Here is a 25,339-nt window from a genome sequence, read left to right as displayed (position 1 = left end):
CTTCTGATGGGCAATATTGATTTCATTCCTTGACACACGAGTGTAAGTACAGGTGTCACCCAAAAGGTCCAACATTTTAGCCTCCTAATTAAGTCCATAATAACCATACTCCCCCCCCCCCCCCCTAAACAGGTTTCATAACCCGTGTGTGTTTTTGTCTCTCCTCAAATGCTCAACAATAGCCCATTCCGCTCTACTAAGGTTAAAACTGCGTTTGTGTGTAGACATTGTGGTCCTAAGTGCCCTTTTAACAACAGCCTCAAAATTGGCCAACTGGGGGTGCAAAGAAGGGTTAAAAACACTTCTAGGCTTGTCACTCTTAACAGGACCACTGGTGTTATTAGATGTCCGTTCTAAGTTGACTTTACATACAAAAGTTTTAAGCTCCAAAATTAATTTAGTAAAGTCACACCTTCTGTTAGGTACAAAATTAAAACCTTTTGAAGAAAGGTTAAAGTGCTCAACAGTAAGATTGATTTTACTGTAGTTGAAAATGTGGTAGCTTCCATAAGTGTGTTTAAAACCATCAACTGTAACAATGTGTGAGACAGAGGTAGAACCTGCCCTTTCCAGTATGTAAATACTACCATCTAGTGGCCAAAAGATAAACCACATCCAAAAAATACATGAAGTGTAAGTTTATGATGGACTAACAATGTCAGTATGAGACATACAAAAGCATAAAATGCTGTAGCCATATAGCACCAATACCTAACTATTTATCTACATAAAAGCACAATAAATAATTTGTTTACCGTGCAATACTAATTTAACCTAATTTGATGTTGGTGCAGATTTTAACCAATAGGTTATAAAATCACAGTTTAGCTGCTCTTAAGTTTTAAAAGAGGGGCGATGCTGATATACTCGTGTAGCCCAGGTGATCTCCCAGAATCTAGGGTGACCTGCCAAAAAAGTTCCCGGTACTCAAGGCGAGCCTCCCAAGGGCCACCCCTAATGTCCATAGGAACTTGCTCAACCACAAAGAATACATTATCACCAGCACAAGTCAAGGTGTGCTTATACAAGGCATTTTTCTCATTAGATGTCCTGATGTAGTAGTGCTCATATATATGCTTCCTCAGTCTACGCTCCATTTTCCCTATGTAAAATGTCTGGCATAAATAGCAGGCAGCCATATAAACAACTCCGTTGGTATTGCAGTTGGAAAAAGCACTACTAATGATCTCTCTCCCCCTACTTTGAATGTGTACTTTGTCACAGTCAACAATATGCACACACTGCACAAGCACCACACTTTTATATATATATATATATATATATATATATATATATATATATATATATGTATACATATGTGTGTGTGTGTGTGTATGTGTGTATATATATATATATATGTGTGTGTGTATGTGTATATATATATGTGTGTATGTGTATATATATATATGTGTATGTGTATATATATATATGTGTATGTGTATATATATATATGTGTATGTGTGTGTATATATATATATATATATATATATATATATATATATATATCTTGCTGCTTTCTAACTGTAGATTGCACTGGTGATGTCCCAGACTGTGTTACCAAGGCCTGATCTGATGTTTCTTGCCGCAGCAGTACTGTTCCCATGAACCTTGACTATTGCCAGTTGGTCTGTTTCCAGAGGAAGTATAAGTACCACACAGGGGAATTTTTTTGCCCCTTTATGTAGCTGCTGTAACTTTTTTGTTTGTTTTTAATGTCTTGTACTTATTGTGATTTAGAAATGAAGAAAAATAACTGTGATTATGAGTGAGCTCCCTCTTAAGGATTTCTGTTCCCTTTGCATTTTCTGCATGATGCGGATGTGTATTCACATTGTTCTCAGGGTGAACGTGGCAAAATCTGGAGAGCTGAATTTCTCCAGGAGTTTTCAAATGTTGCCAGTGCTTCTGAGAGCATTTCTCCAAAGCAATGCACACCAAAAATATGCAGAAGAATAAGTGACAGGGAAACCCAAAATAGTCTGTTGGATGCCATATGTTTCTCTAGGTCCAGGAACATTGAATTTGTTTAGGTGCTTTTTGCAGCCCCTGGTTTCTGAGTCTGTTTTAGCCAACACTGCAGGGTCAACCACTTTACAAGCCATCATCCTTTTATAGCTAGCATATTTTCCCCAGACAGAAGGTATCAAGATGTCAGCCTGTTCTGAGTTTTCTCTGGGGTCTACAGCTTCTCTTACTGATGTTCTTTGTGTTTCACTGTTGCAGTCATCACCTGTGGGTCATCCCTGCTGTGGTAGCCCTCAACCGGCCGAATACCAGAGGCAATGTTTTTCTGTGTCGGCTGCAGTTGCCTATAGTCTGACATCAGGTCTATAAAGCAAGGCAGCCGATGTCATTACATCACTCTTTCTTGCCGTGGAGCCCGTAGCAGAAGCAGTTCACATGAGTGCTGGTCGGTCACTACCAGAGTTTGAATTTCAGCTGAAAACGTCTAAAGCCAAGTCCCCTGGTTGAGGACCTCTTTTTCTTGCACTAACCAATGTCCAAAACTGTTAACAATTATCTCGCCTGTGGAAAGCAGATCCCACACCGAGACTTCCATTCTTACTGCATCACTTGTTTAGGCCCAGACCACGACATTCCCCCGTTGCTGGTTTTGTGCCCTCTTTAATGCGAGAACCATTTGCTGTAGAGCTCTTATTGTAGACAGTTATTTTCATGTTCCGTCTTCGCATTTTGAAATGGTGTCTGTCAGCCAACAATCCGTGGACTTTCCAAAAAAATGCAGAGATAAAGATGGAGACAGACCACACAAGGCTAAGCCTTCCGATGACCCTACCGCATCAGTTCTCTGGAACTCGGTGAGGTGCTTTTGCAGCCCCTGATGCCCGATTAGATATCTACGGAGGCCTCTACTAAGACCCTTTTGGAGTCTGGTATGCTGCAGAAATCATCTTCGTCTTCCTAGCCTTTGGCTGTCTCTGCCTCGGTTGGGTCTGGAGCCGCGACGCAGGCACTGGCTTCTGAAGAGGCCTTTCGCACTACCGAATCTTGACAAAAAAAATGACGTCTTCTCATCCGACTACTGTTTCTCTCAGACTGAAGGATTCTCTCAGGCCTAGAAGCCAGGCCACTCCTAGAAAATCTGCTTCTAGCCGCCATCTTGCTCCTGCTCCACCACCCCAAGCACAAATGCTTAAAATGGCGGAGCCTCTGATCCCCCTTATCGGGGGTAGTCAGGCCACAACTTCTAAAAGGAAAAGTTACCCTTCTCCCGATATTATGACAGAACAGGATTCTGAGGAATCTGTCTATTCAGATTTTGAAGCGGAACATCAACCTCTGACTGCTTATGAGGATTTAGATGCAGAGGAATCCATCCCTTATGCCTCTCCTCCAGATGGCCTTTCCTTTGGGGAAACACTTCACACCCTCAGGGAACAGTTCCAATGGGGATCTCAGGACTTCCCCCAGTCTAAGAAAAGACTTGGAGAGTTTCTGGATCTGCCCCAGCACGGAACCCTAGCCACCCCACCTATTTTAGAAGTGGTGGGTGATGTTTTCCATGAATCCAGCTTAGTCCCTGATGCCCTCCCGCCTGCACTCAGTAAATCTGACCGGTATTACAGAGTACCAGATTCTCACAAATACCTGTACAAAAATCCTGCTGCAGACCCAGAGGTCATTACACATGGACCTAAAAGAGCTAAAACTAATTCCGTCAAGAATCCTGTTCTTTCTGACCAAGGATTCCAGAGCTCTGGACAGATGGGGTTAAAAGGTATACACCTCTGCAACCTTAGCTATCAGAGCACTCAACTGTCAGTTCCATATGTTAAAATATCAGCAGCACACTTCGGAACTATTAAAACAAAAGATTTCTACCTTTCCTGATTAAAGAGTTAGCAGATTTACTGCACTCTACTTGTCAAGTGGCCAAACACTCATTACACTGCAGACATGAAGCCCTAGAAGCCTCAAGCAGGGCAGCAGTGTCAAGATATGTCATTAGGAGACATACTTGGTTGAATGAACAACCTCTCCCTGATCATGTCAAGTCTAAACTAATTGATGCACCCTTGGGTAAGGACCGCTTGTTTTGCGTAAAAGCAGAAGAGGTGCTTAAAAAGATAGACAAAGCAAAATCTATGTAAACAAAATATTTCTTTCAGGTTTAACCTCCCAGGAACTTTCCCTCTAAGCACTGGTCCTTTCCTGCACCTAGCAGACAGGCCCAAGGTAAGCCCCTCAGGGACAGACCATTCAGGCCCCTATCTTAGGGCCAGCAGAGAAGCAAACAGTGGACTACTTCCACCCCAAAGCCAGGTAGTTCTAAGTCACCCTTCTATGGCAAAAAGTCCCAATGACTCCCCCTCTCCCCTCTACCCTCCCTTCACTCACCAAAAGCCAGGAGGAAGGCTCACCCTCTTCAAAGAAAATTGGCTTTCTGTAACAAAGGACCAATGGGTCTTAAAGATAATTTTTCAGGGATACAAATTCTCTTTCAGCGAATTTCCAATTCCAAGTGGGTACCCAGACTTACCACCAAATCAGTGGGCAGAGGCATTGAAACATGTCCAAACTCTCATATCCCAGGGGTAGTAAAACCTGTCCCATTAGATCAAGCAGGCAAAGGCTTTTATTTCAGACTATTCCTTGTTCCCAGAAAAGAGGGAACTTGGCGCCCCATCCTGGATCTATCCATTCTGAACACCTCCCTAATGGTCCCCAGATTCAAAATGCTAACTTTGCAGCAGCTGCTGGCTATGCTGACAAAAATTGCCTGGCTAGTGACCCTAGACCTAAACGATGCCTACCTCCACATCCCCATAAGGGAATCCTGCAGGAAATTCCTGCGCTTCTGAGCAGGATCACAACACTTTCAGTTCTTTGCGCTGCCCTTTGGCTTATCTACTGCAACCAGAGTATTCACCAAATGCTTAGCCCCGGCCATAGCATTTTGCAGAGTGAGAACTATACAAATTTACCCTTACCTGGACGACTGCCTCATTCAGGCAGACTGCAAAGAAAAGCTGCTCCAGGACCTTCTCTTTGTCAAATCCCTCCTAAATTTCCCTGGGGTTCACCATCAACGAGAAGAAATCCTGGACCTTCTCTTTGTCAAATCCCTCCTAACTTCCCTAAGGTTCACCATCAACGAGAAGAAATCAAAGCAAACACCCTCCGGGAAGATCATTTTCTTGGGGGCACTGCTAGACACAGCATCCCAAATGACCTTCCTTTCCCCAGAAAAGCAAAACTTCTTGCCTCTCTGTTTTACCCAGCTGGCTTCCAGAAGTCAATCACTGCGAGGAAGTTCCTGCAATCCTGGGGTACATGGCATCTTGCATCCTTCTAATTCCTCTGGCCAGACTTCACATGAGAAAATTTCAGTGGTATCTAAAGAACCTTTGGTGTCAGCACTCTGTCTCTAGAGACCTCTGTCCCTCTGATCCTTTGTATAAGGGCTGAGTTTCTCTGGTGGGCAGGGGCCTGTGCCAAGAACAAGGATCTTCCCTTCATCCTCCGCCCTACGGGCCAGACCATCACCAGTCACGCCTCAGACATTGCTTTGGGTGCTCACCTAGCAGGCAGGTGCACCCAAGGTCTTTGGGATGCCCAGCGCCTTCCCTTACACATCAGTCAGAAAGAAATGATGGCAGTGCAAAAGGCTCTGACATCCTTCAAACCCCATCTCAGGTAGGGGTTCTCCTTATAAAAACAGAGCAGCACCACAGTAATGTGGTTTATCAACAAACTGGGTACCCGATCTTACCCTCTGTGCAGGCTAGTTATGAACCTCTGGCTAACAGCCACCTCCATGGGTCTACACCTAATTGCCCAATACCTACCAGGGGTCAGCAACACCCTGGCAGACCACCTAAGCAGAAATTTACTGGATCCCCATGAATGGTAGCTCCACAGGAAAATCTTTCTGCAAATCACTCAGGAGTGGGGGACTCCGGTGGTGGATCTCTTTGCTTCTCACCTGAACCACCAGCTGCAAAAATTCTGTATTAGGGAGTATCACCTCCAAGTGTGGATGGTGGATGCCTTGACCTTCTCCTGGAACTTCCTCTTTGTGTACATATTCCTTCCTCTGCCTCTTATTCCCAAGGTACTGATCAAAATAAGGGAGGAGAGACCAAAGGCTATCCTCATTGCTCCAGATTGGCCTAAACAGCATTGGTACCCCTTACTGCGCAACCTGACTTTTCAGACCCCCAAGCAGCTTCCCCTGATCTCAGGTCTCTTGACCTAGGTGGGGTGGGTAGATACTGCACCCAGACTTGTAGACTGTGTCTTCCAGCATGGCTAATACTTTTAAAAGCAAACGGGTCCTAAACATCATCACAGAGGCCAGATAATCTTATGCAGGGAAATGAAAAAGATTCTGCTCCTGGAGCCAGTACCTCACATTCTTCCATCCCTCTTATCTTGGATTACCTAGTAGAGTTGCTCAAAAATGGCGCCTCCTTCTCTTCTATTAAAATCCATGCCTCAGCCATTTAAGACCATTACGATTCAGACCTACCCCTCTTCTCTCATCCTTTGATTAAACAATTCCTCAGAGAGGCTACCAATATCAGACCTCCCAGAAGGCCTCCCACACTAGCCTGGGACCTGAATTATGTTTTAGAAAAACTAACATTACTTCCTTTTGAACCTGCTGCTTCAACAAAATTGAAATACCTCTCCTGGAAGGCTGCCTTCCTACTAGCTATCACCTAAGCCAGAAGGGTTTCAGAACTTCAGGCACTCATGGCTATTGAGTCCTTCATAATTTTCCATGCAGACAGGGTCTCCCTGAGGGCTAACATCTCCTTTATGCCCAAGGTGGTATCTGATGTGACCCTCAACCAGGCCGTACACCTGCCCACCTTCTTTCCTAACCCTCAAAACAAGGGGAAATAATTCTGCACCCGCTAAGATGTGCACAGACAACTCTGATACTATCTGGACCATACTAAACCCTTCAGAAAAACAGACCAGCTGCTTGTCAGCTTTGCCCCTGGGGCAGAGGGGAAGCCCATTTCCAAGCAAACCACTTCCAAATGGATATCACACTGTATCCATTTCTGCTACAGTCTACATGGGAACCCCCCCCCCCTTGAGTCTATTCATACCCATTCCACTAGGGCAGCCTCCACTTCCACAGCCTTCCTCAGAGGAGTCCCCACCAGGGACTTCTTAGAAGCTGCCACCTGGACCTCTCTCCATACCTTTACAAAGCATTACCACCTATCTCTTTTTTTCTAAGTCTAGGGCAGGGTTTGCCTCGGCAGTTCTGCAGGGCTTGCTGGCCCATGCCTAGGGCTCTTAACCTATCCTTCCACCCTCTCCTTAGCTTTGGGAATCCTCCCACAGGTGATGACTGCAACAATGAAACACGAAGAACATAGTTCAGTTGTGTACACTTACAGTAAATGTAGATGTTCAGGTGTATTCACTGTTGCAGTCCTGGTTTCCCTCCCTCCATCCCCCTTATATCCTCTTTCCCCTAAGGGGACATGAGCTTCCCACGGTGGCTTTTAGCCAACAGGACCACTTTACCCTATTTCCTTGTGCTTCTGACGGGTTAGAGCAAGAAAAGCTGATGTAATGACGTCGGCTGACTTGCTTTATTGCACTGATGACCTGACGTCAGACTGCAGCCGACACAGAAAAACGTTGACTCTGGTATTTGGGTCGGCCGAGGGCTACCACAGCAGGGATAACCCACAGGTGATGACTGCAAAAGTGAATACACTCTAACATCTACATTTATGATAAGTGTATACAACTGTACTTTTTTTATCGAGGGTAAGGGCAGTATTCCTGTGATTTTTAGTTTGACATGTTTCCTGGAGACTATGTGGATGTGTTGTTTGCCTCACACAGAAAAAGACCTCCAAGCTGGTTTTGAAAGAGAAGCTGAAGCTTAACACATCAAAGCAAAACCTGCATGTGCTAGCTTGCCTTGACCTAGGTTAAGCAGACCATTCGGTCCAATGCACTTCACAGGCATCTACACAACAGTTATTACAACTGGTTGAGGGCTTTCTGTTTTATTAAGTCCTGGCAGCTAGCACTGGGAATTCTTGGTGTCAAAGATTCCTTCTGAATGAAGAAAAATGGAACCTTCCTCCTTGGAGGATTTTGATACCCCAGTCTTAGAGGCATATGAGCATATTTGTGTTGGCCAAGTTCCTTCTGCCTGTTTGATTCTGATGCCAAGATCACCCATTTTCTGCTTTACTTCCAGAGTCTCTCTACCCTCGGGGGAACACCATTTAAAAGACAAATGATGATTTGTTGAGAGTCTAGGGAGTACTCTGAATTAGCTCCAGTGTTGTTCCTCCATGCATTTGCTTAAGCATAGAGCAGTAGGAGTCTCTTTTTATTGCTGTTCTGGAGGATGCATTTACTAATGCATCTTTGCAGCCAGGTTCCCAACTCCCAAGGAAACATGACTGGTTCTCCTTGATTCAGGATGCTGACGTTTTTATACGAGTCCTCTGGCTGATCCAAATATGGTGTTCTTCATTTCCAGCAAGGAATCCTTTTCTGTTGCATCCAGTGATAGGCAGAGCATGATTCTCAACCATTTTGGGAAAAGGCATATAGTCCAGCTTCCTTGGCTTTCATATACTTAAATTGCTAGATCCATATGGTCAGCTATTATGAAATTCTGCTGGAGAGTGAGATCCAAGGCAGAGAATGGATCACTGGCAAGGATCTTTAGCAGGAGATACATGAAGTATGTGACATGCCGGTCCAGGTACCAGGCACTCCAAGTATGGCTCTGATTAAGTGGATGCATTTTGCAGGGCAGTCGCAGCAGGGTGGTTATTAGGAGATGAGCCTTACTAAGGACTCAACCCTTGGTAGACTATACAAAGGAGGAGCTCCTCACTGCAGGCTTGGAAAAGGATCTCATCTTTGCCCCCTGAAGAGTGGCTTGGGAACCATCAAGCCTGAGAGTACTAAAGGAAGGGGAGCAGTCCTGACTCAGCTTGGTTGTCCCCTCACCCTACCCAAAATTTCCACTGCTACCCATTTGTCCCAAAATGTGGACCTTCCCCCCTCCATTACTTTCCTGGAGGATATGAGGACTTTCAGCCCCCCCCCCTTTTTGCCAGAAAGCGTTGAAACGTAACACAAGACTGTTGGGTCCTAAACATTCTCAAGCAGGGATACAAGTTACAATTTTAAAACTAGTGCTATGTCCTCAGTTCCCAAAAGGTCAAGCTTGCTTTGGTACATTTGCTCTTAGAACTATTGAACCAAATGACCATAAAACACCAAAGGTAGAAGAAAATATTTTTTACTCACAATATTAACTGTTCATGGCCTCCTGCTGATTTTGCCTTCTCAGGCCTTTCTGGTCACACTACAGACCTGAAGGATGCATATCTGTAGAGCCGGGAACCATGGAATATTCCAAAAATTCAACACATTAGGAGAAGATTATTTCCAGTTCATATCTTTGCCCTTTGGTTTGTCTTTTGCTGCCATGGTGTTTACAAAATGTCTGGCTGAAGTTCTAACAGTTTTGCATGACAAAATGCATCCGCATATACCCACACCTGGTTAACCGCCTGATACAAGCAGACACCTTGAAGGAGATTCAGAAGTCCTTGAATTTCATCCTTGCAGGTTTCTAAGAACTGGGTCTCACTGTCAGCCTGATGGCGCCCAGCTTGATTACAGCAGAGAAGACTGACTTTTCTGGGGGTATATATATAATTGCAGAAGGCATTCCTCCTTGAGGGCAAGGTACTGTCTGACCCTCTTTATCCAGTCTTTTAGAGGAGCTGATCAGCAAGAAATTTGCCAAGCCTACACTAGTATCCATTTTTTTTTGCAAGGCAAGACAATGATCATGGTGATTAGTATTGTCTTCTCTGCATTTGTAGTATAGCTGTATTGTGTGGAGAATGGAGTGCTATAATGGGCAATAGTAAAGATCCTGATTTCCAAGGGTAGGATGCTCCTTCATATCAACCTCTGCATGCCAAGGTAGTGATGGGGCCTCTGAATCAGGCCACCCACCTTCTTGCATTTTTTCTTACACTACAGACCAAAAGGGAAAGAACTCTGCATTCATTAGATGTGAATAGGTAAATGGGATTTTATGTGCACATGACAAAAATCAGAGCATTGTTTTATGTTTGCAAAAGGCCGAGAATGGAGGACAGGTAATAAGACATTATGTAAATGGTCGGGACACTAGATTTTCTACGGCTCCTCTGCCTATGGAAAGCCAGTACCAGGGTATGTTAAAGCGTACTCAGCTGGAGCTGCAGCAGCTTTCCTAAAGTTATTAGTACCCAGTCCATTTTAGAATCGGCTACTATGTTCTCAATCCACACTTTTTCAAGACACTGTATTCCAGGGTCATTCTCCTAAGTTGATGGTCTCAACCCCCCCCCAAACGTATTTTCCTCTCCCACTTTGTTTTTTGCTCCCTGCTGGACATGCCTTGATGGCTGTACCACCTTCACCCAGATGGCCCATTGATTCCATCATTGCTTATTAACTCATTTGCCCCCCCCCCCCCAACCAGTGAAATTTAGGTGTTAGGAAGCGGCCAGCTTAGTGGTCCTATGAGGCAGCCTACTCTCCACCATTGGAGCATCCCCCTCCCTTGTGGTGGCTCATTGAGCTCCACTTCTATGCTGCTGGCTACACAGAGTATGCCTGTCAACTGTCCAGATTTTTGCCTCATATTTGGTCTATTCATCATAAAATGTGTGTTTTTATTTTATGGCAAATCCAGTGAGGACTCTTCTTCTTTCGGCTTTTCCCGGTTAGGGGTCACCACAGCGGATCACCTGTCCGCTCATGATTGGCAGTGGAGTTTTTACAGTGTCGAGTTGCCAGCCCGGCACCTAACCTTCCACGGAAGGCACACACACTCACACCTAGGGCCAATTTGGAGTGTCCAATCCACCTACAGCATGTCTTTGGGATGTGGGAGGAAACCGGAGCACCCGGAGGAAACCCACGTGACCACAGGGAGGACATGCAGACTCTGCACAGAAGGCACCCCAGCCAAGGATCGAACCGGAGAACCTCTAAATTCAGTAAATAATTACAGGCGTTTGAGTTTCAGACATATCTTTCAGAAAATTCTGGGTAAAACAAAAGCTACTTTTCTAGTAATTGTACACGTTTGAGAGCAGTATTTAAAATATGTCCCTATATTTGGGGTTTGTCTCCCCCATTATGTTTGGCTTTGTCCAGATTTTTTATGCTAAGAGGTTGAGAGGTATGACGGAGTGTGGATTTGTATACCGTGTAGATTTTGCATGCATGCCCACTGGCAGTATGTGCTTCAGGTTCCTCTGCTAGAGTCCTTTCCCACTCCCTTTTTAAAAGGAATTGGGAGGAGCGGAGTGGTACATTCTAATGTTAGCAGTAATTGCTAATACAATCATTCATCAGTTTACTATCTTTTTAGCTTAAAATTAATCATTTTGATATTTGTTGCACAGAGCTGCTAAGATAGATCTCCCCACTAGATGGTAGTATTAAAGCACAAATGTTATTTCTTGCCTTCCTGTCCTTGATTATTTGATCTTTGGAAGACTGAATGCACTGAAGACCTCCCAAGTTTGCATGAAGTTACTGTGGACCTTCCCTAAGCTGAACATTAATGTTTACAGACTTATGTACTTGAGGAATCAGTTGTTTGGTTTTTTTCTTGCATATTTTTGCTATCTGGTGGTGATGATTTCTCACATGCTTTGCAGGCTTTTTCATCATGTGCCTTGTCACTTCTGTTTATAACCCAGGTAGGCTTCTTGGCCATAGCCCTGGAGTCAGGTTTTCTCAGTAGGTTTCCCTAGTGTTCAGCCTTTTTTGGTGCTGGTGTAATCCTCTGGCACCTTTGACTCCTATAGATTTATTACTAGAGATTTTATTCAAACTTAAAGTTCATCAAGTAGGTTCTTTTATGTTGGTTAAGGCAGAACTGTTCCTGAGAGTTCAGAGGGTGCCCTTCTTTTTCCCTTTGAAGATGGGCAGTCACCCTATTTGGCTTTTGCTATTGGATTCCATTTACATCAAGCAGTTTTATACTGGTTTATCACTTAACTGCAATGGAGATGCTAACTGCATCATTTGCCTTGTTTTGCAGGAAGGTTCTTCCTCTTATGGAGGTCAGTTGCATCACAATGTGTGTTGTCATGATAATGTATCCTTTCCTGAGTGGAGAAATATCTAAAATAATGATGAGGACTTCTGTTTAATGGAAGAGATTACCCATCCTTAGAACCCACTAAAGAGCGCCTTCTTTGTAGAACATCTTACATGTTCTGTAGCAACTTTGCTACTGACAGTCGGTAATGAGTGAAGCCTTTTGGGTGTGTGTGTGTATCTGTATATGTAATACACACACACACACACACACACATATATATATATATATATATATATATATATATATATATATATATATATAAAATATAATATAAATAAAATATAGTTTTCAGACTTATTGTAGAAATTGTCATTCCACCATTGTGTAGTGAGAAACAAGCAGGCTGGTTCCAAACATTTAAGGTTAGTTTGTTTGTCATGAAAGAGTAGTGTTAAAAAAAAATGCTGTTGCGCTAACGGATCTTTAGGAGACTTAAATTGCTCCATCATAAAATGCATTTGTTTGCAGAATTGGATTTAAAGCTTATTTTGACTCCAACATTTCCATTTACTGGCTAAAGCTCTTGCTGTCCCCATAGTACCTTTTTTAGGCAATGTCACAAGAACAAAATTCTTGACGCAAAATACCCTCAAGGTTATGCTGCTAAATGCTAGGAGTTTAAACCAGAAACTTCAGACACTGGAAGCAGTCCTCACACTGGAAGATGCTGATGTTTATGCAGTCACTGAGACCTGGTTTAAGGCTGTGAAGAGGACCCCATCTTTACCCGGTTACATTTCCTCCCACACGTTCAGACCACAAACTGAAGGAGTGAGAATTAAAGGTGGTGGTGTATGAAGATATGTGAAGGCTGCCAGCCTAGCTAGCTAGAATTTTGTAGATAATTTTGTTATTTGTAAATATTAATATAAGCCACAGGCTTGCTCTCTTAAATGTGAAAAGACTGTATTGGATGTTGAACTGCAAAAATGTAACCGTGCCCTCTGCTGTAAGAAAGCTGATAAGTCGAGCATTTTATGACTGTTTTGATCTCAGGGCTCAGCGCCATGGTGACTTAACCATCAGATTCTTTCTGTTGTTTTGAGACTAGAGTTAATTGCTAGATTTTACTTATATAATGTCTTTAATTGCTGTAGTTTCCTGACCAGGTGCAAGCTTGCTAAGAAATGTTAATATTGAGTTTCTTTTAGCCTGGGAAACCAGAGAATTGTTAAGAATGATGTAATCTAAAATGAGTCAGCAAGCAGGATTTATTAATTTAAAGGATTTTCTCAGAGACAGAGAGCATTTTGCATTTGTCTTCAGAACTGACCACTCACCAGCACTTGCTTTGCTCTGTCTTTTATGTAAGTAGGATCTTAGACTTTAGTGTCTCTCCTAGAAATAGATAGAAAATAGTAAGTTTAGTCTAGCTATTTTCTATATTTGTCAGACTATTCTACCTGATTATTTTAAGCATTTTCCTGTTATTGAATACAATGCCCCGTTTGGTATGTACCTCTCAGGACGTCTGCAACAACTGGAAAAGCTGCAGAAATACCTCACTAAAAGAATCACAGGCCTAAAGTAGATGCCCTACGCTGACCGCCTTAAAAAAACTCCAGCTATACTCTTGTCGCATATCGTCTACTCAGAGGCGATCTCTGCTTAGCATACAAGGCCATGTCAAACCCAGAGCTGTTGGACATGCTACACTTAAAGAAATCCCAATCGCTCAGAGCCACACGCTCCAGGGATCTAAACCTTGTCATCACAATAAACAAAACATGCTGGAGGGATAGGTTCCTGACCTAGAGACTCCCCAGACGCTGGAATAGATTGCCCATACATGTCAAGCAGAGTGCCTCTTTGGCCCTCTTCAAAAGGAACCTTGACGATTGAATGGGAGAAAGGAAATTCACCCCGGGGATCACGTCAGTGACAGCTAGACAGGGGACCAGGAAAGTAAATAGTGTGGGAAGAAATAGCCAGGGAATTGTTATGGCTAGGCTTGTATAGGCCCTAGGGCTGATAGCCTAGTACCAACCTATGAACCTATCTCTGAACTATTGACAGCACTGTGTTGAACTGTGGAGATTTGTCTTGTGTTTTTATTATTTATTAAATATTTTTAAACCTTTCAACTGTGGCTGTTTTGTGTAGAGCTAATTTAAGCTCTAGAGTACATTGCATATATATATAGTGATACTGTACAAAGCCACTCCAAATAAGCCTTGCTGCTCAGTCACACTTACTAATTGGCTGATAATATTGCACAGTAATAATTGGACATCCTTGGTAAGAGCCTTTTTAGTAGCTGATAAGGGTTCTGGTGGCAGTGATTATTACTACCTTATAGCCTTGACAGAAGAGGCACAGCTAGTGAACCTGTGCCAGCCTTCTCCAGGAGTGTCTGTGTGGTTGTATATGAATAATATCTCAGTGTATGTTTGTGTCAGCTACTTGGACAGGGACACAAAGCACTAGGTGGACAGAGTGAGTGCTAGGAAGACTTTGCTTGGGACCCTGGCTAAGGAACCCACTTTATAGCTGTGCCAGTGGGGAGTCTTATTGGGGATCTGGAGAGAAAGGGAGAGACCAGCCCCAGACTGACTGTGATCTCTGTGTGCTCTTAAGGGAAATTGTAGTTTACTGTGTGTATATTTGTTATCCTTCCCAGTGTGGATGCCCCTCACTGGTGTTAGTGGTGAGGAGTGAGGCTTCTTGATTACTGGGCCAGTGCACGGGCGTCACATGGTGTATCAACATTTATTAAAAATTAATACACCTCTAGATTGGTTAAACGGGCCTATATTAGAACATTGAAGTATTACTATGGATGTTCTAATATCGAACCCTTTGCATCGAGTGCTGAAAATAGCGAAGCTGCAGAATATCGAATACTTTCCTAGGGAAAGTATTCGGTGGGCCGTTTCTGCAGCTTCGCTATTTCCTCAGCTGTGGAGCGAAGTTGATGGACTGGGTTAAGACAAGTGTGCGAACGAAGGCGAGTTTGCGATAGAGACCTTAGGGTTAGGGAGCGGGAAAGGTGAGTGTGCGATAGGGACTTTAGGGTTAGGGAGCGGGTAAGGTGAGTGTGCGGTAGTTACGGACCTTAGGGTTAGGGTTGGGTTAAGGTAAGTGGATAGCTAGTAGTGTATGCATGGTTCAGTGTAGGGTTTTGTGAAGTGTATGTGTGTGGATTATGTATTTTGGTGTGCTTGTGTGCATGTTTGTTGGAACAGCAAATTTTTCCCTGGGAAAAAAAATTGCTGTTCTGAGTGTTCGATGTTATGGTGTTTCGAGTGAAATGGTTCGATATTAGAACATTTGATGTAGTAATACTTCGATGTTCTGATATAGACCCGGTTAAACAGCATTATTCCCTTGAATTACTTCAGGTGCAATTGACAGTAGGTAAGACCCCTCTTCCGGTCATTGCCAGCTATATTACCCCCCTTCGTGAATCAGGACATCCACTCAGCCTACTTGGATCTACTTGAATCAATAAAGATACAACCAAACACCCTGGTTTGGGTGACTTTACTTGCCCATCCTAACAATGGGTAAATTATACATGTTCTAACTCACTTGCCCAAAGGTTCCTGGACTTTAACTCTAATGCCTTGGACCAGCTGGTTGACACACCCACAAGGTGCTCAAACATCCTGGACTTGGTGCTCACCAACATGGAAGACTGCTGCACCACCCCTTGTGTGTGGCCATCCCTGGTGAGATTTGACCACAGATCAGTTTCACTAGAAGTAACTATAACACAGCCCTCCCCAACAACTTGACTAAAAAACTTCTCCAAGGCCAATTGCAACCTCTTACATGATGGCATAAATAGCTTTATAACCTATCCCCCCTCTGATGGCACAGACACCTATTCTGAGTTGTACACCAATGCTTTATACAAGCACCTGTACAGTTTTATTGACTCTGCCGTACCTGGTAGAATCAAAGCAAGATCTTCAAGGAAAAACAACCTGCCTGGTGGACAACTGCCATTAATAGGCTATACGATAGGAGAAATAAATTGCTGTCTAAGAGCAGGAAGGAATGGTTTCAAAACTGGAAACAATCCCTCCACAACTTAAACTTGCAAATAAGATTCCTAGTGAAGTCCTCCAAAGTGAACTACAAATCAAAATTAGCTTCCCTAGCTAAAGATAACCACAAGGCATTCTTTAGTTACATCTGTAACCTCAAAGCTAAGGCCCAGATTTGTGCTGAACTCGTAATTAATGTTACTGCATATATAGGACCTGTGGGTATAGCAAACCTGCTGACTTACAAGTTCATCCCAAACACCTGTCCTCTGCCTAGTATCTTTGAGGAGCAAGTCTTAAATACCCTCTCCAAGGCCAAAACCACAGCCTGTATGGGACAAGACAACAATCCCGGCTGTGTTCTACACAAGTTAAAACAGGAATTAGCATAGTCATTGAACATGCTTTTCATTCACAGCCTAAGCACTAGCTTTATACAACACCTACTGTCATCCCTTTCGACAAAGGGGGTGCAGCCACTGACCCCAGGAACTATAGACCCATTAGCCTGACCAGCCTTATCTGCAAGGCCATGGAATGAATTATCCATGGACCTTGTTAACAAAGATATAGGAAATCTCCAAATGCTGGACCCCTCTCAGTTTGGCTTTGTCATGGGGAGATCATGACTGTTAAACTTGGAGACAGCTATCAAAGCCCTAGAAGGCAAATCTGTGCATATGGCATACTAAGACTTGGCCAAGGTCTTTGACACAATCCCCCACTCAAACATCATTGATAAACTCACCCAGCTGGGTATGAACCCATATATTGTCAGGTGAGATGCAAACTGGCTCACTGATGGAACTCGTATGGTCAAAATAGGGGACGCCACCTCCCCCAGACCTGTAACCAGTGGTGTTCCACAGGGATTGGTTCTGGGACTCCTATTGTTTGGAATCTACTTCTCTGAAGTACAGACTAAAACTAAACGACTGTGGCTGACAAAGTTTGCTGATGAATGCAAACTAGGAGCGATCATTGAAACTGCTAGCGATGTCAACATCCTGCAAAAAGGTCTTATGCAGACTGACTGGTGCCAATGTTATGGTCTTAAACTTAATGCAGAAAAATGCTTTATCATCCCCTTCAGCAAGGGTGATGTTCCTGCAAACTACCACATCAATAGCAATACCCTAAGCACACAGTCAATGATGTGAGATCTGGGCACACATGTTGATAGTAACCTTAAATTTGATCACCATGCCTCTACAGTGGTAAGAAGGGTATTGTATATTGCTCATTTCATAAGTAAAGGTATTGCCTCCATAAAAAGAAGTTATAACCCTCCCTGTACTCTTCCCTTATCAGGCCAATAACAGAGTACAATGCTCCCATTGGTATGTTCCTTTCCAAACACCTGGAGTAATTGGAGAGACCACAAAGGTTCCTTATGAAGAAAATTCAGGGTCTTCAAAATTTGTCTTATGCGGACAAACTGAGGTTGTCACTTTACTCTGTCATGCAGACTGCTCAGATGTGACCTGTGTCTTGCACATAGAGCTATTTCTCACCTAGCTTTGGAAATGCTGCACACTCTCAAGTCAGATGGCACATGGGTCACTCGCTCAATGGACCTTAACCTGGTATTTGACATCAACAGAACTTGCTAGAGAGACGGATTTGTCTCAGAGGTTCCCCCACCTTTGGAGCAAGCTTCCTATTCATGCATGTTGAACAAAACCCCTCATTGGACCTATTTGAGCACAATTTAGATGATTAGATGGGTTACCGGAAATTCACCCTGGGGTTCCACTCGTATCCCTCTTGGACAGGGGTGATAGGAGCTGATTTTTGTGTCTCCTAGAACCAGACACCCTTGGGTACATGGGTTGAACTTGGCTAGGCTGGTTAAGGGTCCTGGGACCGCTGGTCTAGTAACCTTCTATAATCCTATGACAAATGGGCTGTTACACTAAAAAGAGATTCAAGAGCCAACAAGCCCGCAGTCATGCTTAACATATGGAACTTAATTATTGTTAATATTAAGTTCTGAAGATACCATTATACTCTAAAATGCATTTGTTAGGGTTGCTTTATTTGTAGGTGATTTGAATTCCTCCACAACCCCTTTTTCCCATTTTGCACATGGGGTTGGGGTGTCACTTCAACATTGACAATCATCTTGAGCCAAGGTTTGCACCACTGGGTGGCTAGCCCTGCTGGTGTAGTTCTTCCGTACAGCTCACTCGTGCTCACACACTCATGACCAGTTTAGAGTGTCTAATCCATGTACTGAGTGTCTTTGGAATGTTAGAAGAAACCGGAGCACCCAGAGGAAACCTATGTGATCGCAGGGAGGACATGTAGACTCTGTCCAGAAAGCAGCCCAGCTGAGAATCGAATCAAAGAACCTCTTGGTGTGAGGTGACAGTGCTAACCACTGCACCACCGTGGCCACCATTGTTTACATTTCAAACAACACTTTGATTTTAGAGTCATGAAGACATTAGTCAAGAAAAGTAGATTTGTTGTACATCATGTGAAACTTAGGAATCCTTTCCTTCCCTCTTTCTTTGGAATCTGAGGAAAAATCCTGGTATTGCGTACTGGTTGGATTCAGTGCTGTTGCAACAAATCTTCAGATCATGTAGTTTCACTCCAAAGTTGTGTTTATCATAAACAAAAACTGACCAATGGGTGTGGGACCATCTTAGATGCCTCAATATTTTTTTCTTAGTTAGAAATATGGCAGAATTAAAGTAAATTTCTGTAAAATTTGAAATCTGGCAGAATTAATTAATGTAAATGTTTGTTTTATTTATCCCTGTATTAACTTGGTAAATAAACTGGTCATCATGTAACATTTTCAGCCACACCAAAATCGAGATGAGCAAGAGTAAATGCAATGTTTAAAACGGTTTACTATTGTTTATTCGAAACCACCACATGATAGCCGTATAGTAGCCCCCCACAACTCCCCTATGTATATATTCTAACTTCGAGATTGCACTACAGTGGGGATGTGGATGAATTTCCACTCCCCACTGTACCGCGATCTCCGTGCAGATAGTCTATTTCCACTTATGCGAATGCAGTTGTGCATTCGCATAAGTGGAGTCGACTATCTGGTGCAAAAGTGCTTGTGCATTCGACATTGTTTTTCGGCACATTGCAGCCGATAGAATGTCATTCGCACAAACAATAGTAAACCATTTAAAACATATAATTTGGAGTAGCTGATCCTTCAGAGAGGCAGGAGGAAAACAGAGTACGTAGACAAAACCCATGCAGACACCGGAAGAAAATGCATCTCCACACAGTCAGTGGCCAGAGCTCAGGATTAAGCCTCAGACACTGGAACTGAGAGTCAGAGTCTTAATCACTAATCCACTTCAATTGCTACATTTATTTATTTGACATTTGTTAACCGGGAGTGTCTGACTAAGCATTAACCCCTTTTTCAGCAGAGGCCCGTGGAGGAAAAGCTACATAAAAAGAAGTGATACAAAATAGTAATAGTCAAAGTTATATGACAATTATACAAAGCTTTAAGTGCAGTTATAAAGTAGTGAAGAAATATTACCTATAAACATTAAAGTAAATAAGGTACCATAGGTGTCAGTCTACAATAGGATACAGTTGTACAGACAAAATAAGTTAATGTGAAAGTTAGAAGAGAAACAGATAAGAACTTTGGTAAAAAAGTGCAACAGTGAGAGAATGAAGAAAAATAGTAAAGGCAGAAGGGAGTTAGGTAGGGTTTAGACAGTGGCAGATCCAAGAGTTCTGTGGATTTTCTTTAGTGCTGTTTTAAATTCAAATGTGTTGGAGAGAGTTTTTTATGGATGATTGTAGTTTATTCTAAATAAGGACAACTGAGTATATGTAAATGTTGACCAAATGCCATTTTAGATTTGTAAATGTTTAAGTGAAGTTGATCAGAACTCCTAAGAGCCTGAATAGGGGTACAATAAAAGAAAATGGAGGATATACTAGGGCAGGAGGTAGATTTGTTCAGAATATTGTGGATGAAAGTCAATTAGGTAAGTAAAAGCTGGTGTGAAAATTCTAACCATTTTATAGATTTGAGTTTTATAGGGCTGGTTTGCAGCAAACCTAGATATTTTGTTGCAAGTTCTAGCTTGGTTTTTAGGGAGGATTGTAAGTTAATTAAGATTTGACAGCCATTAAAAAGACAAGGAAGAAGTAAAGCATAAGCAAGGGAGAGTCTAGAATCTGTGGAAAGGAATTTTTTACTTTTGTAAAGCAAGCCCCGTTTTTGGTGTGACTTTTTACACAATGATGCATGTGTATGTCAAACGTGAGTTGATCATCAATAATTACATCTAGGAGCTTGGTACGTGATTTAACATTGATGACAGTAATAAGAGATGAGATAGAAGAAGTAGGCACAAGATGAGTGATAGATTTATCAGAGATAGGTATGATTGTGGACTCCTCAGCATGTTGTATGAGAGAAGAACTAGAACAGGAGGAATGAAGGCAGTTGTTGAAAATTTAAGGACCCAGGACAGAGAACACCTGTCTTAATAGGGAGAAAAGGAGATGCAGAAGAGAGACATTTTACAGATTGCTGCCTATCAATGAGCTAGCTAGAGAAACAGTGGATAGTAGGATTTGAGAGATTAAGAGCAGGCAATTTTGAAAGGTACTTGGTGAGAAACTGTGTCAAAAGCTGTAGCAAGATCTAAGAATAATAAAGAAACATGTTTTTTATTACTGGCTTGAGAGAGAGTTTGTGTGAAAGTAATAAGGGCTGTAGTAGTACTGTGATTAGGACGGAAGCCATATTTGGCGGGAATGAGTAAATTTTCTTGAAGATGGCCAATGAACTGCTTATGTACACACTTTTCTAGTATTTTAGAAATGGGGGGCAAAATGTCTATATGCCGGTAGTTTGAGAGTTCAGAGGAGTGACCTTCCTTATGAACTGGACTAGTATAAAATTATTTCCAAGTTGTGGGAAACGTAGAATCATCTATAGAACAATTAAGTATAGAGAGAGGGTATGCAACAGAGTTAGCAGAAACCTCAAGGAAGTAGGGAGGGAGATTATCATCAGTCAGAGAGTATGGTTTTAATTTGCTAAGCAGAATTTTTATATAGTTAGTGGGAACAGGCTTAAGTGAGGGAGTTTTTTTTTTTATCTAGAAGGTGAGCGAGATTATAGAAGAGTTATAGTTCTGAATTAAGTAAATGATAGTCAATGAAGTAAGAATTTAAAATAGTTTCAAGCGGAGTGTTGTTGGGACAAGGGTTAGGTTCTTTTGGTTTACCAGGATGGAGGCTAGAGTCCCAGAATTGTTTAGGGTTGCTATTGAGGTTCGGCAGATGATTTCGATGATAGTTTTTTTTGTTCATGTTGACTTGAGTTTTTGTACGATTTCAAAGTTCTTTATGGGTTTGTAGATGAAGGGGAGATTTTGACGATGATCAATTTTTCCAAGCATTGTTTTGGAGTTCTAAGTAATCAAGTAGATTTTGTAAGCCAGGGTGCAAAATGTTATTTAACTTTTTTTTTTTTTTTAAGGGGAGCATGATTGAAATTATTTACTGCATTATCAAGGGATAAGTAAAAAAAAAAAAAAAGCTAGGACCAGTCCATGTAAGAGTGTCTGTTACATTCAACAGGATTGAAATTTGAAAGATTGTGACAGTCTTTATATTTATGTGGTTTAATTTGCTGGACAGAGCAACTTTGAATGCAAGTTGGAGAGTGATCACTAATGGAATCAGGAGTGTTTTTTGGGTGATGGTATAGGTCTGGATTTGATACAAGGATCCAATCTAGGATGGAGTAAGAGTTACGTGGCTTGCTAAAGTAGGTAGGAGTAGAGATATGTTGTGTAAAACCATGAATATTAGTGGAAGTGCTGGGAGAATTAGAGGTAGGGGTTTGCCAATCATTGTTAACATCCCCTAGAATAATGGTTTCATTAGAAATGTGTAATCCAGGAAAGAATATGTTCCAGAATGGGAATGTTACCTGAGAGAATGTGTATATTGACAGTTGTAAGTTTTTTTGTGATTATTGATTTTGCACTTAATTAGGAGTTCTGCAGGGAAAGAGTTTGGTCAGAAGGGACAAGATGAGATGATCAGAGGAAATTATGTGTACTCCACCACCTTTTTATGAATTTGATGTAAACATATGATGATGTGACCAGGGGGAAGAAATTATTTATCAGAGATGTGGGGTTTAATCGAAGTTTCTGTCAGAGTGATTGTCAGGAGAGTAATGAGCCATCCAAGCACGGAATTCAGTACCTTTATTAAGAATGCTATAATTGTGTTCAGTGAAAAGAGGGTTGGACACTTAGAGACTGCATTTGTATGAAGGGGAAGATGATTTGGTGAACCCAGAGATTGGCGTGAGAGGGGGCCAGGGTTAGGATGTGTATCTTCAGAAAGGAACACGCTTTTAGCATCGAGTAGTAGAGTGGTAGTCTTGACATAACAGTTGTAATATTTTGGTTTAGTTTTTTAAGGGAAAGAAGCTAAGTGCATAGATTTCGATCTAAGTGACAGTGGGTTAGAAGTATTGAAAAGAGAGGGTGATATAAGAAAGAAATGGTTAGTTTGAAGGTGTATAGCAGAGTAAACAGAAGTAGGTGGAAGAATAATAGGAACAATATAAGTGTGGTAAGAGGAGAGGTAAATTAGAAGAAGTAGAAGCGAAGTAAGTGTAAAGAATATACGATGACTGGCCAGTAATTTTCAAAAAGGAGCACTCTGACTGGTCAGCCCAACAAGTGTGCCCGTTGTAAATCTGAGAATATACCAATTGAAAAAGGTCCAATCGTCTGGATTTTTTTCCCATTAGTATATCCCATAAAATTTTTACTTGTTTTTTCTTTTTAACTAAATGTACAAAACCGAAGACCTCAAACGAACGAGGGAGATGGCAAAGAGAAAAATAAGAGGAAAATCAGGTTTGTTCTGCAAAACTAAAAAAATGTACCTGATTTTCCTTTTGTTTTTTCTGTCCCGTGTCTCCCGGTTTCTTTTTTTCTTAAGTAAATAAAAAAAGCAACGTAGATCTTCCTTTCTGCATTGTTACAGCTCAGTACTGCATAAGCGTGGGAACACTAGTCCCATACACATGTGCAGTACATCAGAAAAGCCCCAGTATACCGGAGAAAATGTGGAAGCGTACCACGTGGGCATGATACAAAGATGATATTTAAGAAAAGTAAGTATTTTTTTCTTAAATTAATGTCCTCATATAACAACAATAGCTGATGATGTCTGTGTGGATATTGAAGATTTTATCCAGGCAAAGAATCTTTACTTTTCAGTATGATAATTGCCAGTGTTATGCATTACAAATTTAAACAGACAAAAGGATATTTTTGAAGTTTTACTTGTTGAAGAAACTCTTTCAGTAAAACTGAAGGTGTGCCTGTATATATTTCTCTGTGTATTAAACTTTAAGAAGTCTTATTGTTAAGTTGTTCCATAAGTAGCTGTTCTCTTAAATATCTGTGTTGTGATATGAGCACATCTTAGACAAGCTACCCTTTGGTTTTCATGGCTTGGTGAATTAATTGTGTATTCCTTTTTAAGGTCTGAACAATTTTGAAAGTTAACAGGAACTCTCTCTAGTTGAGTTGCAAGCATTTGAGGTCTATCCATTTTACTTGCTCTGTTAACGAATATAAACGTATTTGTCTCTAATAGAATATAACCTTTAAACATTGCCCATTTTATTTGAAAAAGATGTCAGCTGATTAATTTTCTGCACAGAAATGAAAACTAAATATTTTGTAAAAGGCCTGGGAAGTACTCAACGTTGGCTATTTTTTAAACAATCGTGAGGGGATTTTGGTCCAGAAAAAATTGTCAACTGGTGAATAATTTTTTTGCCATATCCTGGCATGTATTTGTATATGCTGGATATGATCAATAAAGTTATTTGACTGAAGTAGTTTGGTTAAAAAAAAGTATTTGGTTGTAATTTACACAAAGAATAATTTCATAATTTTAAAGTCTGTCCAGCTGTCTACCAAATTAAGTTGATAAAGTAGGATAATAGCATACCATGAGACTTATAAATAGGCGCTGTCCTGCGGGCAAACTCACTCCCATCTCAGCAGACCATGCCCCTGTTTCATGGGGAGCCTGTGTCTCTGTTCATGGATTCTTGGGAGCATTGATGGTATTGTTGGTCATGGATTCTTAGGCACCTCGTTGGTGTCTGCTGACATTTCACCACCAAGAACTTGATGCAGTTGAAGTGCTCATTGAAGTTAGAGATCCAAGATGGGAGGGATGTTGCCTGAAATCTTCTGAACTAAGGCAAGTTTGGGTGCAAAACCACTGGCCTCTTACTGAAGGAACGGCATTCCTTGCAAGGTCCCTTATCCCAAATGTTCTAAGGGAATGCCTCAGTTCTCCCTTCAGTAGCAGATTAAAAAGTTCTAACTTGCTATCCATGAACACGTTTTTTGACCATGTTGAGGGATTACTGGTCTTGGCTGTAGCTTCTCAAATTCAGACAAATCTAGGGGGGGGGGAATCCGCCACCCAGTGGACAGTTCTTGCTTAATCACCCTTATACATTATGTAATGGATAAAATGCAATGCTTTCGATGGGCAACATCCTAATAAAGGGGTTCTGTGTAGATGCTTGGGTGCCTCGATGATGTCACTGATCATGGATTCTTGGGCGCCTTGATGATGTCACTGATCATTGATTCTTGGGCGCCTTGATGGTCTCGCTGGTCATGGATTTTTTAGTATCAGTCCACAGAGGGTGGTTTTGTTTTTGTCTGGGTTAGCATTTTCAGTACAGAGTGATGCTATCTGGTTTTCCATCTCCCCCATAGTGCTCACCAGAATGATGGTCAAGGTGTCAGTGGCTTTGAAGAGGAAAATTCATGTGCTTCGACATCTGGTCGGTATGGTGACCTTTAAGTTCAGTCCCTATGTAAGTATCCTAGTATAATTCCTTCCAGATCTTAATAAGCAGTGCCGGTGTGCTTTTTTGATATTGCATTATACATGTAAGCACCAGATGGAGGCTTGCACAGGAACTTCATTGCGACACACTTAATCTCCATTATGTTCAGCTTATGTAAGGGATTAGGTTTAGAACATTTCAGTTTGAGGAATACAGTACATGTCCTAAAGATATTTGTATTTTTTGTAATTCTGTATCTGACTGCCATTTTCTGTCTACTGCCACTGGAATTGTATGCTTATGGTGTCATATATTGTCTTACTCTACAAGTAGAAA

At 41.9% G+C, this 25,339-nt stretch overlaps 1 protein-coding gene across 1 annotated transcript in view; it reads left to right on the top strand.

The window, feature by feature from the left end:
* Positions 1–25,339, top strand: part of CLSPN (claspin) — a 699,079-nt gene that overhangs the window by 434,895 nt on the left and 238,845 nt on the right. The window lies entirely within an intron of this gene.

The sequence above is a fragment of the Protopterus annectens genome, chromosome 1.part2 (assembly GCF_019279795.1).
Source record: "Protopterus annectens isolate FY-2018-M chromosome 1.part2, PAN1.0, whole genome shotgun sequence".
NCBI lineage: Eukaryota > Metazoa > Chordata > Ceratodontiformes > Protopteridae > Protopterus > Protopterus annectens.
The sequence above is the reverse complement of the archived record's forward strand: the minus strand, read 5'-3'. Positions and strand labels throughout refer to the sequence as shown.